General features: G+C 38.8%; 1 non-coding gene and 1 pseudogene across 1 annotated transcript; both read left to right on the top strand.

Annotated features, from left to right (window-relative positions):
- LOC122655210 overlaps nucleotides 1-18,074 on the top strand; it is a 41,970-nt pseudogene that overhangs the window by 8,079 nt on the left and 15,817 nt on the right.
- On the top strand, nucleotides 2,947-3,053 carry LOC122657194. The gene has a single exon (XR_006332263.1). It is a non-coding gene; the product is annotated as a small nucleolar RNA R71 (small nucleolar RNA).

The following is an 18,074-nucleotide window of genomic DNA, read 5'->3' as shown; positions in this document are numbered from 1 at the left end:
ATCCACCTTAGATCTATCAACCTTAATCCCCTCTTTAGAAACAATATAACAACAAACTATGCCTTGCTTCACCATGAAGTGGCACTTCCCCCAATTCAAGACCAAGTTCTTTTCTATGTATCTCTTGAGAACCAAGGAAAGATGGTGCATGAAATTAGAAAAAGTAGAGCCGTGAATAGAAAAATCATCCATAAACACCTCTAGGAAGTGCTCTACCATATGAGAAAAGATATTCATCATGCATCTTTAGAAAGTAGCAGGGGCATTGCAAAGCCCAATAGGCATACGTCGGTAAGCAAAAGTTCCGTAAGAGCATGTAAATGTGGTCTTGTGTTGGTCCTCCAAAGCAATAGGGATTTGGTTATAGCTTGCATATCCATCAAGAAAATAATAATATTCATGGCCAGCTAGTCTTTGTAACATTTGTGATCAATGAAAGGCAAGGGGAAGTGGTCTTTCCATGTTGCCGCATTCAGCTTCCTATAGTCAATGCACACTCTCCATCCCGTTTGGATACGGGTTGGAATCAGTTCATTATTTGCATTCTCAACTACAGTGACTCCTCATTTCTTAGGCACAACCCACACAGGACTCACCCATTGGCTATCAGAAATAGGATAAATTATGTCATGATCCAAGCACTTTAGGATCTCTTTCTTAATTGCCTCTTTCATCACAGGATTAGCGCTTTTTTGGGGTTCCCTAGAAGGATTGAAACTCTCCATCAGATGAATATGATGCTGAATAATGGAGGGACTAATACCTTTAATGTCTGACATGGTCTAACCTATGGCTTCCTTATGTTCTTTTAGAAGCTTGATCAACTCTTCTTCTTGACTAGAAGTCAGATCAGAAACAACAATTACAGGAAGAGTGCGATCTTGCCCTAGGAAGGAATACTTGAGATTGGAGGGCAATGCTTTCAACTCCAATGTGGGGAGCTCAATAATGGAAGGTTTAGGAATGGAGGTGGATAGGGGTCTAAGGGGCTCCAATGGTGGTTGGATGTTCCAGACCTTAGATAAGGTGGTATCATCAACACCTTCCAATTCTTTCATATATTCCTGAAATCCCGAATAAAAAATAATCTCAAAGAAAGTCTCAACATCATTGGGGAATCCCTGAAGCATATGTACCTCTTCATCTATATCAGGCTACTTGCCCAACCTAAGCACATTAAAGTCCACAGAAGTGTTGCCAAAAGATAATTTCATGAGACCATTCCTGCAATTGATTAAAGCATTACTGGTAGCAATGAATGGTCTACCCAAGATAATAGGGATTTAGTCCTTAAAGTTTACAGTAGGTTGGTTATCTAAGACAATGAAATCCACAGGGAATACGAATTCCCCAACCTTAAGCAGGACATCCTCAACCATCCTCTTAGAAACTTTTACCGACCTATCTACAAGCTGAAGAGTGATTCTGGTGGGTTTCAGCTCTCTCAATCCCAATTGTTGGTAGACATGAAAAGGCAGTAGGTTCACACTTGCACCAAGGTCCAATAAAGCATGATCAATAGTGGTGTTGCCTATAGTGCAAGAGATGGTGGGGCTTCCAGGATCCTTATGCTTGGCTACTACTGGCTGTGCGATGAGAGAACTAATGTGAGCAGCCAAGAATGCCTTTCTGGACACATTAGTGGTCCATTTTTTGGTACATAAGTCTTTGAGGACTTTAGCATAAGCAGGGACCTGGGCTATAGCATCCAACAAAGGGATGTTCACCTAAACCTGTTTAAAAACATCAAGTATTTTCTCCACAGAAGGAGACTTCTTGCTAACCAACCTCTTTGGGAATGGGACAGGTGGGGTATACACTCTTTCCAGGGTGGTCCTTTTCACTTTCTCAACAGAATCATCTTTGGTTTCTTCAACCAAATCATTTTGAATTTATTCAGGTTCATCAAATGAACCTAGAACAGAAGGCACTACAACGGCCTCCTCAGAAGGGGGAGAGTCAATAGGAGTGTCAGATGGTAAAGACTGAGGAGTACTACCCTGTTGATACTCACGGCCACTCTGTAAAGCATATATTGCATTAATCTGATTAGAGGGCCCTTGATGCTGATGACCTTGTGCAACATTGAGCAGAGGAGCTTGGGTATCTTGTTGAATTAGAGCCTGATGTCTAGGATTCGGCTCAGGTTGGCTAGGCAATTTTCCTTTTTCCCTCTCATGCATGATTATGACAAGCTGGGTGAATTGCTTCTCCATATTATTATGGCTTGTCATGAGAAGGGACATGCTTTTCTCCAGTTCACTTATTCTTGTTGCCTCTCCTGTATTGGTTAACCCTGGGGGTTATTGATAAGGTGCAAGGAGAGGTGGCCTAGCAGACTTCATTGGAGGTCCTAAATGAGGACAAGGGGGAAAGGGGTGAGAAGACATACTTGGGTTTTGTGGTGCATAGTTAGGCCTTTGGAGACCAAGCTAGCCTTGATGGTGAAAGTTGGATGGGCCTGTTTGGTTCCCTTGATTTCAGGAGAAATTAGGGTGATTTCTCCATCATGGATTGTAAGTGTTGCTATATGGATTATTTTGGTAGAGAGCACTTACATTCTCAGTTTTGGAATTACCCGTAAAGGTGTTGAGGCATTCCTCCAAAAGATGTCCAGGTGTATGGCACCAACTGCATATTGATACATGATTGACCTGGTTAACCGGTATAGGCTCTTCAGAAACTATGGATTCCAACCTTTTGATGAGGCTATCCAGTTTGGCTTCCTTGGCTGGTACACCCTCAATAAGTTAACCCTTAGTGGTCCTTTCAGCCTCTTGGGTGGATTTCCACTCCCTAGTCTTATCAGTCAAGTTGATAAAAAATGTCCAGGCCTCATTCTCATCAGTAAAAGAGGTAAAGCCGGTAGGACACATAGACTCTAAAAGTTGTTTGGTCTGAAAGTCTATGCCCTCATAAATGATTTGGCAGATTTGCCACAAGTCAATACCGTGGTGAGGGCATTCTAACAGGAGGTCCTTGAATCTTTCCATGAATCTAGAGAAGGACTCATGTGGTTTCTGCTTAAATTGAAGTATGTCACTCTTGAGTTTATTGGTCTTGTGAATAGGGAAAAATTTTTTTAAGAAGATAATTGTAAACTGATCCCATGTAGTAATGGAATTAGTCGGCAGTCCATAGAGCCACTTCTTGGCATGGTCCTTCAGGGCAAAGGTTATAAACCGAAGCCTAGCTGCATCATCAAATAAATTTTGGACCTTAATCAGAACACAAACCTCCTCAAATTCCCTAAGGAAGAGATAGGCATCTTCATTGGCCATCCCATGGAAATGGGGCAGCATACTAATGAAGTTGGTCTTGAGTTCATAATTGTTTCCTGTAGCAATTGGTAGACTGATGCAGGAAGTCTGTGCAGTCCTGGTAGGGTAAAACCTATCCTTAAGAGTCTTGGGTGGAGGTTGGTCAACCATGGTAAAAGGTGGTATTCTAATAAGACGGTTGGTTGAATCATAGGTCCACACTGTAGCCACCTAAATAGATAAGAAGTCTCCCCTTTTTTTTTTTTTTAGATTTAAAGACAAAAAAATAAAAGGACTAGGAAAAAGAATCACTAACAAAAGCACTCACTTTATTGATTTCCTGTTATCAAATTTGGTCACCTCCAAAGATAAGTCACATGCCAATCCACCAAAACGAATCAAGGGATAGTGTCATAGGTAACTAAATCCTATGAGGGACACCAAGATTGGCTGGGTTTGGGCATATGAAGAATTTTAGATTGAGCGCATAGTCTTTGAAAAATAAGAGAAACAAGATGAGGTTTTTTTTTTTTCAGAAGAAAATGAAAAAGAAAAGAAAATAAAGCACTCCGAATTACTTAAAAATAAGAAAACAAAGTGGACAAATATCTTCTTGGCAAAGGCGCCAAAAACTTGTTTGAGTTTAAATAATACCGCAAGCATACGGGTCAATCGTAGCTACGGGTCGAACACAAGGAGATGTATGCCACTCTATCTTACTAACTTAAAAGCAATGCAAAGTGTACCAAATTAATTAAGGTGTTGGATTAAACTAACGAATCCTAACTCACAAGCATCTACTGAATCGAATCCTAACACACATCCATCTAACGAATTGAATTGACGTCCTAACCATTCATCATCTAACCTATCAAAACTAACGCTGATTTCACCACAGCCACACACCACAATCACACACAAACAAAGGAAAAATAAATCCAAGTGGTCAAAGAAGTAAAACCCAAAGTTGCTTGAACCGGACTGAAGTTGATTGGCTTTCTCTACCACACTTGAATTCTCCTACCAAATCTGAAAAATAAAATAAAAATAATTAAATTAAGAGCTTAACATAATGCATGATGATGATAGTAAATAAAAATAAAAAATTCCAAAACTATGGAAGAATTAGAGAGGTAGAGAATGAAAATAAAATAAAAAGAGTGGAAAAATAAAATCCTACTAGAATGGAGGAATTAGAGGGGATGAGAGTAAAAATAAAATAAAAAGGATGGAAGAAATAAGAGACTAAGAATAAGAGAAAGAAAAAAAAGATCTTTGAACCATTACTCCCTTCTACCAAACTTGTAATTGCATGAATTGATTAGGCATTGGATGGATGTAGTTGATGAAGCTTGAAAAACTTGAATGAACCTTGCATGTCTTCCTCTTCCAAATCTCTAAGTCTTCTCACAAGAATTAAAAACCTAGACTAGAAAGCTTAAAATAAAAGCTAGAACTAGAGATTAAGAGATTACAACCATATTGAAGACAATAATTGAATTAAAACTTGCATAAAATTATTACAACCATAGAATCAAACTCATAAAATCAAATTAGAAACTAAAAAGCCAAAAATTAGAGGAAGAAGAAGAAGAAATTTCATTAAGCATTTAACTTGAACAACATACAACCCCCAACCCCCTTAGGTATTTATACGAGAAGGAGAAAAGAAGAGAGAAGAGGGGGGGAAGCTCCACGATTTTGGGAGGTTCTCTCCCTCTGAAAAACGTGGAGGGTGGAGAGAATCCTCCCAAAATTTGATTCTCTCATCTCTCTTTCCTTTACAATTTGATTGAATCCCAAGAAAAATAAAAAAATAGAAAGTAGGGAATATACAAGGCTAAGCAAAATAGACCTGCTATTTTCTAAAGAGTAGACTTTCCAATTTTATTCCTGTGTTTCTTTTTCCTTGCAGGAGTTTTCTCCAAGTAATGTGATCAAGGCATCTCCAATCTTTAACTTTTCAACCTTCCAAGGATGAGAGAATATTCTCCACAAAATATCCATCTATAGTCAAATTCCTATAATACCCTTGGAGATTTGGAGGAGAGAGAGAGTGATGACTAGGATTCTATTAAAAAATTAATTAAATCCCCATGTTGTCCTTTAAAAATCATGGAGATTTGGTGCACCCTAAAAATCGTGGAGAGTGGCATGTGTGCCCCAAAAACATGAAGAGTGGTCCCCCCATGTGTGGATGGTAGCTCTTCTCCCTCTTCAAGATTTGAAAATCACAGAAAGGGTCCTGTACTTGTAGTAGATCTCAACCCTTGATTAGAAGTACCTTCTTTGATGTCAAAAATACCCTTGGGACGTGGCAGACAGGCTTGGGCTTGCATTCTAGCTTATTTCTGACTCATTATTTTTTCTTAGCCTGAAAAGAATAATCGCTTGCACGGTGGCCTAAACAAATGCGTACTTGCATTCCGTCACATCCATCTTGCTCAAAATTCAGTCCTCTTTATAGTCATGGAAAGAAAAATGGTGACTTTACGTGTAAATTCGGACATGCAGCTCCCAATAGCCCAGAATAACATAAAATGACCAAAAACCTGAAAAGTACAGAAAAGCACCCGAGTAACTCTGTTCAATGTGGTAAAATGCATGCTTTATACCCTAAGATTTCACACAAAAAATGTGCTCATCATTTTGTTACATTTACATACAAGATGACATTTCACTCACCTTGGTCTGATTCTACTGGTTCAGTTGTTTGTTCAGTTCCGGCCTGTGTCTGGCTGTGCACCTCGAGCATTGGATCAAATCCTAATTTAATAAATTAGAAATGTGTTAATTAATATTAAAATCTATTTTGGATAACCTAGTGTTGGTCTAGGCTCACTGGTCTAACTCGGTGTTCAGTCTGGTATCACTTGGAATTCTCCGGGTCTTGCACTGGACTTTCGGGTCCACGTCCCGGTGCATCATCTAGAGACGCGGATCAGGGTTAGATCTGGTATATGGCAATGTAATCAATTGTACATGGTCTTGATAGTTGTACAAAATAGTTCCCAGGACAACAAGTTTGCTGGACCATCCCTGGCATGGTTACCAGGCCCTGTGAGGCCCACTTGGGTACCCAAGGTATGGATACCATTGAACAGATGTGAAGGGTGATATTTTGGTCATTTACCACCTCCTCACACTGTGTATGGCCCACTGGTGAAGGCCCACAGAGACAAGACAGCAGTACATCCCATTTTCCATCTCTGGGCGATTGGGCCAATCACTCAGTGCATCGCTTAGAGCCTATTTGAGGCGTGAATAGGCCCTTTTTCTTGGATTTTTCTACAGGGGTAGTGCTGGGGTCGATCCTAAATGCATGTAGGGTGGTTAGGGACCCCATGAGGAGTGGAATCCAATGGTCCTCATGGATCATAGCTTGGTTCCTCCATTTGGAAGCCAGGAGTTGTCCAGATAGCTCATAAAACAGCAGCCCAGCTGTGTTCTAGCTCAAGGCCACGGTTTGGGCTGCATGCAAGGATGGTTCCAAGTGTAATATCATAGTAGGAAGCTGTTCCTACACAGAGCTAGGCAAGGAGCAGCTTGTATGCTCATATCCAAGCCCAGATTGCCTGTTCTGGGTGCAACTGGGCAGTGCAGTCTGGCACAGAGACTGATCTCAGCCTTAGATGTAAAACAGCAGGTATATCATACAAAATATGCTCAGATCTTACATGCAACAGGTTTGCTTGTTAGATCTGAGGCAACACAAGGCAGCCCCCAAATGTTCTGGGCTCTCCTTAGCCAGATTCACCCCCACAGAGTAGAGATCCGTAAGAGAATATAGGGAACAACAGCATAAGGAGGTAAAAATATATACCTGAGGTTGATCTGGGCTGCAAGAATAGAGGCTGGATGCAAGGAGTGATCTCCCTCCTTCCTTCCTCTTCTTCTCCTTCTCTTCTTCTCCTTCTCTCTCTTTTCCTTCTCTTTTTCCTCTCGTTTCTCTCCCTCCACGATTTAAATAGTGTAAAGGTTCTAATTTTGGGTTGGGCTTGCCTATTTATAGGCCAGCCTTATTTAAGGCCTATTTGGCTGCCGGCCCCCTATTCCAAGAATGTGTTTTTAAACTGATTCTGAGCCATTCTGGCAACTCAGGTGGGGTCCATAGGGGACCAAGGGTAGGCCATGGTTCCTAAAATTTCCATCTACCCCTAGAGGGTGTTCATGGTCTGTATGGATGGTCCTCACATGTTTGGAGTCCAAAATACACCATTCAGCCACTCTGGGCGATTCACTGGGCGATTGGGTGCCCAGTGCATCACTCAGAGAATACAGTAAAGCTGTAAAGGCTCTGTGCTTGCACAGGGGCTTGGCCCAGGGGTTGGGCTTTGTACCAACACCTCACCCAGGGTTTAATACACATCTTTACAGGTGTGGGCCCCACATTTATGGATAGGAGAGAAAATATCTGGGGGTTTATGTAGTACATTATGATGTGGGCAGTGCAACTGCATGGGGCTGCAATCCATCTTCTGGCAGGTATGTAAGAGGACATCCTTGGAGGTTCAACTATTAGAGTGATGCTCCATAGGGTGTTTGGATGTCTGGCCAGAGGTCCCTGTCCTTCTTTTAAAATTTTCCAGCCAGTTAGGGGCAGGCTTGACAAGAGAAATCGTGGAAGAGAAAGAAATGAGAAAGGAAGGAAAAGAGAAGAAAAAAAAGAAGAAAAGAAGAAAAAGAGAAGAGGAAGAGAAAAGGTCAACATTATTACCTCGCCTCCATTGCTGGACCTGTAGATGTAGCATGCTCATCATCTTCTATTAGAGCACCTTCACAGCTTTGTTAGGAAATCTGATTTTTCAAGCAAATTGTGAGTTGATTCTATCCCGTACAGATTTGACCTATACCTAATTGTGAAGACCTTAACTCACTTAATACAGATTGAAATCAATTGATTCTAACTCCGTTAGTCAAAAGACACCAAAATCTACAAAATTTATAGAAATAGACATCTTCCAATTCTGCCTTTAAGTGGACCAAAAGTTGAGTTGAAGTTGAGTAAGGAATTTTGAAAATTTCAAAGTTTAGGAGAAGTACACATTGATTAATTCGACAAACCTGTAAGTGCACTTTATGATTCCATGTATGAATTCTTCATTCCTCTTTGATCTTCTATTTGATTTATTCTCCAATGATCTATCCTCTATTTGATTTATTCTCCAATGATCTATGCTCTATTTGATTTGACCTCCAATGAAATTATGTCTATTTAATTTGGTCTATAATCATCTATTCCTATCAAAATACTAATCTTATGATTGTATGTGGATATATCTTAAGCCAACCTATGATCTATTCTAATAGTAATTTGGTTGATTTGGTGAGCCTATCTTTTGGTTATTTACCATAGTGATTTTATATGGTGGATATAACATGTCATGAATTAAATTCCTATAGCAATATTAGTAATGTGATTTATTTTCATTCATGTGTCTAAAGGGAGAATTTTATGAAATTACATTGCATGTTATTTTGTGAATTGGGGATTATGTTCTCCTACGTTTGGATAAAAAAAAAAATTATTGATTTACACCTAATGGTAATGACATATTGTTTAAGGCTGTATTACGTTACAAGTCGTACCACGCTAATGGGGCACTATGTCATGATCCTGAAGGATATATATTGGTACCCATAAGAGTTGGCATTGGTGAAACCTGGAATGGTTAAAGGTTGTATCAAGTTACAGGCCTTATTGTGTTACGGGGCCATATTTCATTTTCACTCAGAATTTATTTGGAAATATTAAAGAGAAAATTATTTTATAGCATGAGGATAGCATTACTTCATCTTTGTTTATGATCTTCTACTCTGTTATTACCATAATTTTCATCTAATCTTGACTGTTTCTATTCCTTAATTTGTCTCTAATTTAGAATACTCGAATGGTTATTATGTTGTGTACTTGCTAAGCTTTTTTCCGAAAGCTTACCCCTTACAAAATTTCAGATAATGAGCCCATAGAACCTGAAACCGCACTTGGTGGATGGCCGATTGAAGAGGAGGAGCCACATGATGATAATGATGGACCTTACTATCTTTGTTGTTAGAAGACACTATAGCTCCGATTTAAATTTTTTTGGAGTTTAAACAAAAATGAAAGATTTTAATTTGCGACTTTATGGAGGGTTGTAATAGATATCATGTTTAAGATTTTGAGGATGATTGGAACAAGGTAGATGTTGTTGGATTTTTTTTTAAAGACTTCCGTTGTATTTATTTGAATGGTTATGATTAGATACGCTTCTACTGTAATTTGAGGCTATTATGGTTTAATTTGGTTCACACTCCGGTCCTTTTTTGATAAGACTATCAATCTTGTGGACCGTTAATGACCTAAACTCTTGAGCGGATTTGGGGGCGTTATAGTCCCATAAATAAATCAACGCATCACGTGCATAAATACGCCATCCATTTATATTAGAAAGTCAATCCCATAATCACATAGACAATGTAACATCTTGTATGGGCCCTCAATCACATGGATCATTCCAAAATTAAACCGTCACATCTAATGTGACAACATGTATCCATGCCCACAGTTCAAAATTAATTTAATTTCAAGTGGGTGAAGATAAGAATCCCTTCTCCCATCTTCTTCTTCCAACAACAAAACAAAATTAACAAAAATAAATTTTATTTTTTTAATTTTATTTTTCTTGAGGGAAAAATCAACTGCCAAAAATCACTGGGCTGAATGCACACACCCGCGCACCACGGGCAGCAATCTAGGGCACCCGCAACCTGCACAGGGCAGACCGCACGCGCCCGTGGTGCAGGATGCGGCCCTGCCGTAGCCACACACTACTTGCACACAAGGTGCAGGCCACGGCCCTGCTACAGTTGCACGTCGTGCGTGCCATGCACAGGCCACGGACGCGTAGAGGCAGCAGGGTGTGTACAAGGACAATAGGGTACATTCATTTTTTTCTTTAAATTCTGGAATATTGGGTTTTTAAACCCTATGATGAAATAAAAATTAACTAATAAAAAGAATATTTATCATCTTACATGGGCAAAGTTGTTACATGAATACCTATCTTGTAACTACCCATGTGCCATATGGGAAGGTTGTTACAACCATATTAGCAACCCATGTGTAATCATCCATAACCATATTCTACCATAAATATTTAAATAAAAAAAAATTACATCCCATACGCAATAATTACATCAAAAATTTAATTATGTGATATTCATAGGTGAGAAAAGTGGTTCTGATACCACACTGTTAGTCAAATTGCAGTCAATGGGATCATCTCCATGGTTTCCCTAGGAAACCAAAAAGAAAAATTATCTTGGGTTCACAAGAATTAGAATTTGGGTTATCCCATGGTCGCCCATGGGTGCCCTATTTAAATTTTAGGGTTGTCCATGGTTGCCCATGGGAACCCTACTGTGACCCAATTAGGGTTTGGTATGAAAAACCAATACCCAATCCTTCTCTTTCTAGTCCCATAAAATTATGGGATCCATAAAAGAGAGAAAACTCATCTCTTTTCCATCCCATGGAAAGAGGGATCCATTCCATACCCGAATGCGTAGCGGAAAGAGATCAATTCGGTTTTTTTTCACATCCCATGATTATCATATAATTAAAAACTAGAGGAATTAAGAGGAACTTGCTAACCTGTTGAGCCTCAAATGTTGCTCCTCCAATAGATAGTGGTTCTTCCTCCAATGAACACACCAGATAAACAGACTTGAACCTCCATTGGTGCAACCAAGGTTTTCCAAGTTAATCCAAGATCTTCTTCTTCAAATCTTCAAGCACAGATCTGGGTTTCTAAAACCTAACTCTCAAAAGCTAGAGAGAAAGTAGAAGGAGAGAGAAGAGATAAAGAGAGAGAGAGGAGCCAGAACCATCCAAAGGGGGAGGGAGCCAGAAACATCCAAGCCTTGGGAGCCCCCCCCCCCTTTTGGTGTGTTTTTATAATGTGGGTTTCCAAAAACCTATTTTTGAAATTCCAGTGAAAGTTTGACACTCTCTCTCCTTATTGACTTGAACTTGTTTAAACCTGATGGGCTTCTAATTGGTGAAAAAGCATAATCTAATAGGGAATGTTTAATTAATTATTTCTTTTATATTTAATAGATAAATAATAATTAGCACCACATCTACTTAATTAAATAAACAATTAATTAATTAGCAAATTCCAATTATACCCTCACATAATAATTAATTATTATGTACCAACCCACCACTAATCTACATCATCATTATGGAATCTAGGGCATGTACACATGTATTGGCAAACCCCATTCCATAGAACATGTCCATATGAGAGCGTCTATGTACATGATCAGATCCCGCAAAATAAGATAAAATATTTTAAACCAAAACTACATATAATCTATCATTTTATGTAAAATAGGTTTTGCAAATACCATTTCTAAAATGGCACTGGATCCAGATTTCGATCCGACCATCCACAAACAATCTTTATCTTGATGTTCCCCAATCAGGCAGTGGTGATCATGTTGAGCAACTCTCTCACTCACGAAATGTTCGCTCATTCCCAGAACACCGGTTGTGACTCTCTTGAATCTTAGTCATTGATGATCCAAAGAATACGGTCACATTTCGCACTGACGAGGTCCTCTAAGCTATAGAGTCACAATGACACATGTCTGTCCCATCCTACATCTGGCAGAAATATATGAGGGAATTGACAAAGTAGATTCTTCGCCAATGCACATGATAATGTGCACTCGCATTCCTACCCCAACATCAACATGTCTAGGCATACCCAATGCGATGACCATATGATAAGGGTGCCAAGCCCAAACCCTAGTCGTGACTACTATTTTAAGTAAAACTTACGAACATATAATGCTCAAAAGGTTTATATCGCATGTGATAATATTAAACCAAAATGTATAAAAGGTTCAATACAAAGTAAACCAGACCGAATAGGATTTGATAGACACACAAATCCAACATAAAAATGGTTGATTCACTAATAAGGGTGTTGCATTTTCCTTCCAAATCAAGCACTGCAATATCATAGTTGTTGTATATATTGCCTTTACCATGGACACATGAACAACTACCATACCTATCTGGTGGTGAGTTTCATAAAAATTTCATAAGTTACAAGCAAAACTCAGCAAAAAAAATTATGCAATAAGATGGGAAATAGGACATAAAAGAGCAAATGATCTACAAAAAGCAATACAAAGAAAATTTTCAAATCCAAAAAATAGAAAGAAAGAAAAAAAAACAGAAATAATAACACAGGAAAAACATATTAGCTTCCCATTGTAATGGGAGAGAGAGAAGGCAAAAGGATAGGGTGACCTTGAAGAATTCAAAGAATATTTAAGAGAACAACTGGAACATGAAATTCTTCAGCTAGTACATTGGTTCTGAAGCTGGGACAAAAAGAATAAGAAAAAGAAGAGGAAGGGAAAAGATACATTCTGACCAACAAAAATTCAATATTTGGCCTTATATAAATCCATTTATTGAACAATACCAGTTTCCAAAAATCAGGAGATACACAACCACCAACAAAATTCACTATGTCATTATGCACAAAAGTAGTCGATCTTAACTGGGCCTCAACCAAATCAAACAATCATACATTCAGATTCAGAGAGACTACATAGATAACGAAAGATCATGAACATTACATTGAAGATGAAGTTATCTATTTCAAAAGCCTTGACAAATTTCATCAAGAACCCACTCAATTCCATATAACCACAAAAGCCCTAAATTACTCAAGAACTTTGCAAATCAATACCTTTGGATAAGTTTTCTTCGACCTAACACCAGACACTCTTCTTGTAGGGTGATTATGATCTAGTTTCTAAGACAAAATGGGATAGGGATTAACCTAGGTCAGATCAAAACTTCCAACAACAGAACGCTCTTACTCGCTAGAAACAGAGAGCGAGAGAGAGAGAGATAGAAAGAGAGAGATTTGAGGAGGGATGAAACTCACCAAAGGCTCTTGAGCTTCGAAAGCTTCTCTTCTCGTGGTTCTTGTTGAGCTGATATCAGGTTTTTTCGATTGAGTGAAGTTCTTTTGTGAGTTTAAGTTGGTCTTTAGAACGAAAAAACATGTCTGAGACGGTCTGTAAAATGGGTTCTTGAGACCAAAAATCCATCCGGTTCGTTCTAAAAGACCAAAAGAACGAATCGATTTGCCAAACATGATTTTCTATTTTTTTGTTCTCCAAGAACGAAAAAATGCCAAAGAATGTTTTTGAGACCGTTACCAAACGTAGCCTGATGAGCACATTTATGTGTGAAATCTTAGGGCATAAAGCATACATTTTACCACATTGGACAGAGTTACTTTGGTGCTTTCTTGGTGTTTTTCAGGTTTTAGGTGAATTCTTATGAAAATGGAGCAAAAGAGGCTAAGAATAGCCGGAAGCGCCCAGGAGTTGAGAAAATCAAGTTTGGATTGAGCACTGAAAGAATCACACCAATCAATCTAATTTGAATGTGATTATAGTGGGCCCTTTAGCATAATTTTGAGGTGTCAATAGTATGGATCCGTAGCCCATCGAATTAGCTTCGCAACGGTTCAAACGACACTTGATTCCGAGTTGAAACGAAGAAGTTACGGCCGTTTTCGTGGATAGGGGTTTATTTGTAAGTATTGACAGTCGATCGGAGACAAAGTAAAGTGGAAGTTCGGATTCTAGGGGCCTTAGCACAATTATCAGAAGTTATCTTTCTGTCAGCCGAAAGATTCCATTTGGAAGGCTCCGGAGCAGTCCAACTTCAACTTGAGATATCTTGGGCTCCCAAACTCCAAATTGGACAAAATTCGGGTCTATTTTGGGTGATTTTTTGTAAGGAATACAACAGTGAAGCCCATATAAACATACCATGCTCCACGTTTTTTAAAGGAGAGATTTGACATTTCATTAATTGTGAGTGAAATCCTAGTCAACACCCTTGCTCTCTCTCTCCTCCAACTTTTCAAGGGCACTTTTGAAATTCTACTTGGGATAGATTTCTTTTGAAAAATATTTTCTCATCTATGGAAGGTTGAAAAGTCAAAGATGCATTGATCTCATTGCTTGGAGAAGACACCTACAAAGAAAATAAAGCACAAGTTCAAATTAGAAAGTTAATTTTTAATAAATAGAAGGTTTATGTATCTAGGATTCTTTTCTCTCCCTCTTTCTATTTTTTTTCTTTTTTCTTGGGACTCAAGGCAATGTAAAGGAGGAAGGAGAAGAGAATATTCTCTTTTCTTAGGGAATATTTCTCCTACCACTTCCCTCTTTTCTCTTCTCTCTTCTCCCTTCCCCCTAAATACCCCTTGCCCTTTGGGTTGTAACAAGTTAGTTTTTAGTTCAAATTTTTAGTTAGTTTCTAGTTCAATTTTAATTCGATTTTTAATGTAGTTTTTAGTTCAATTAATTAGTGAAATTTCTTCTTCTCTTCTTCTAGTTTTTGGCTTTCTAAGTTCTAGTTTGATTTCATGCTTTCAATTTCATGGTTGTGATGCTTTTGATTCATGCTTTAATTTTATGTCTTCAATATGGTTGTAATAATTCTAGTTTAGTTTCAAGCTTTATAGTCTAAGTTTCTAAGTTGATAACAAGACTTGGAGATTTAGAAGAGGAAGCAATTTCAGTCCGGTTCAAGCACATCCAAGTTTTCATTCTCTAAACCCTTAATCTCATTCTCCCTCTCCTCTATCTCTCTCTATCTTCTTCTTCTTCTCCCTCTATTTCTTTTATTTTTTTTATATGATTGTGGTTTGTGGATGCACTTTTATTCCCTTATTCCTTTTTATGTGGTTATTATGTGTGGCTGCATTTTTATTCCTTTCAATTTGCGTTAGTTTGATAGGTTAGATGCTAATGTGTTAGGACGCCAATTTAATCCCTTAATTTTTTTAGATGCTTATGAGTTAGGTTGCATTAATTTTTATTAGTTTAATTTAACACTTTAATTTGGTTAACTTTGCATTACTTTTAAGTTAGTTAAATAGAGTGGCGTATATCTCCTCGTGTTCAACCCGTAGCTACGATTGACCCGTATGCTTGTGGTATTATTTTAACTCAAACATAGTCTAAATGAATATTAGATGAACAATGGACTGACTATATTGACCGTATACCATGTGAGAATTTATTTCTTGGTTCGACTGGGTTCACTTGAACTATAGGTCAGACCCATGGCTGGACCAACTAGGTCCAAGGGCTAGCCTATATAAGGCTACAAGGCTTAGCCAGTGAACACTATTTACTACACCAAAAGAAAACAAAATAGAAAGAATGAGAGAGGAGAGAAAGAAAAGGAGAAGATAAAGGGTGAGGAAGGCCTCCACTGACCAAGCTGGGGAGTTCTACCTAGAAAAGAACCGGAATGGGCGGCATTGGAAAGCGGCGGAGCTCACGCGACCTAGGAAATGGGTGGGAGACCTGCCGATCCTCACCGACTTAGAGTTTCTAAGTCTCCCGCGAAGTAAATACCTCATTTTTCATTTGGTTTCATTTGTACAAGTAGGGGCTTAAGTTTAATAGTTGCAAAGGGTGTTTTAAGACCCAATGCACGTGTGTATGGAACCGATTTTGAAAGAAATGCGGAGGGATAGTGGATTCAAACTTTGAATGAAGTTGAAAAACCCTAGAATGGGGAGAACTGGAAATGGTATATGGATGGGAGTTGTCATGACTTAATCCACATCATAAACCTAGCCACTATGAGGTGTTTGGCCTTAAGAAGTGTTGGGAAACCAGGTGTAGAGGTTGGGATTGAAAACCCCTTGCGAAAAACCCCAAAATCCGAATCTCGAGCAAGTTCTGTGCACTTGCGAGATCTCTAATAGAACCTTCCAGCGAGTCCGATAGTAAAATGCTTAAAATTTTTGGAATAGAGAATGCTGGTAGATTGGATACCGGTGAGTCTGGTAGGGAATCCCAGTACCTACCGGTGAGTCCGATATACCCCTATTTTGTGGGAAACGAGATGTTATGATGAGTGGGATCTACTGGGGGTGTGACCTTGGGTTTATACAAGAGTAAGGACATGTTTTGATGACCCTATTTGTTTTCCATATGGTGATGTGCTTATTGGAAAACCCAGGATCTTCGGTGGGGTAATCCGTTGATTGCTCAATATGGTGAGTGGGTTTACCTTGGAATCCTTTCCAACAAAGAGTATATTTTATGTTATGCATAATATGGGATGAATGACTTGATTTTGTTTGGAATATTGGATGAATGAATGTGATCATGACGATGTGCTAAGATAATATGAGAATGATATTGAGTTGAATCTTATAATTGCGAGATGATGTGAATTCTATGAATTGATGTCATGCCTTGTGATTGTGAATGGACGGGGGGATTGCATGAGAGATTTTGACCATAGGTGCGTACCTCACGTGGAAGGGGGGATTGCATGGAGGGTACGAATATGGTAGTGTGAGATACCTCAATTTAGAGAGTGGGAAGATAGATGCCTCACTTTGGAGAGTGGGATGATGGATACCTCAATTTGTAGAGTGGGATGCCTCACTTTGTGGAATGAAAATGTCGGCTTACCTCATGTGGACGGAGGGGGATGCATGGGATCATAGGGAAACCATAGGCACGTACCATACCTAGCGGGGGGTAAGGATGGGATGGTGGGTACAGATATGGTGTAGAGAGGACGTGGTAGAGATGAGAGATGAAATGAGATGGATACCTCCACCTGTTGTAGCAAGCATGGGGATGAAAATTGTGTAGATACTATTTTGGGTCCACCTCGTCGTGAGTGCAAGTATGGCTTGATCTTGAGACATAATTGAGAAAATGATACTACTGTGAGGCCAATATTCAACCTTGAGTGTGTAAATATGGCAATGATTTGATGTTTTGGGAATTGAGTAAGGAATTGTAATGTGACCCAGCTCATCCTTAGCGTGAGTATGGTATGATTTTGGGTGTGAGGTTAGTAGTGTAAATGGGTTTTTCAAACAAAAGGGTGATGTGTACATGATTGGTACAATACTAATACATGATGGATTTTATGATTGATTAATGAGCTTTTCAAAAGCGTTTTCAAAGAGAAAGGTTTATTAAATGAATTTTTTTTGGTTGGGAGTATTTTAAGGTATTTCTACTCATTGAACCTTTTTAGCTCTCCCCATTGGGGACCCCCTTTCTTCAGTGTATTTTTAGGTGTCCCAGTGATGAGGAGTCCAGGAACCTATGGATATCGATATTGTCGTACACAACTTGGACAGAGTTGAATGATGTTGTACAGGACGAAGGAAATACCCGAAGGAACCATGATCTCCAACCAAGGCATGACATGTACTTATAAGACCCCAGTTGCTTCCGATAATTGGTCACATATTGTGTGCCGGAGGGCATTGATGTGTAATATGTTTCATTTTAGTTTGCTTCCACAAATGTTGTAAACTCTGATGTATTAGATTTGTGGTAATTAAAATGTCAAATTTGATTGTGATTCATAGATTATTGTTTCGACCTTACGGTCAGCACCCGTGAGATTAGCACATTTCTCTTATCTCGGGACTAGTGCATCACAGATGGTATCAGAGTGGTGAAGCTCTATTGGGACTATGATTGAATCTATAGGATTGTCAAAGATTAACAATTCATGAAATGCAAGGATGTATATGTAAAGGTATACTCTAGTTTTCACACTACTAGCGACTAGGATTAAAACCCTTAGATATATATATACAGTAACGATACGACACCCCGAACTTAAACATTGGTGGATTGAATATGTAGTACTTTGTATCTATTACGGTGTACAGTAATAATGGAATGTTGGATGCATAGTTGTTTGTATGTATAAATATGAATATATAT

Source organism: Telopea speciosissima, chromosome 3, assembly GCF_018873765.1.
Source record: "Telopea speciosissima isolate NSW1024214 ecotype Mountain lineage chromosome 3, Tspe_v1, whole genome shotgun sequence".
NCBI lineage: Eukaryota > Viridiplantae > Streptophyta > Magnoliopsida > Proteales > Proteaceae > Telopea > Telopea speciosissima.
The sequence above is the reverse complement of the archived record's forward strand: the minus strand, read 5'-3'. Positions and strand labels throughout refer to the sequence as shown.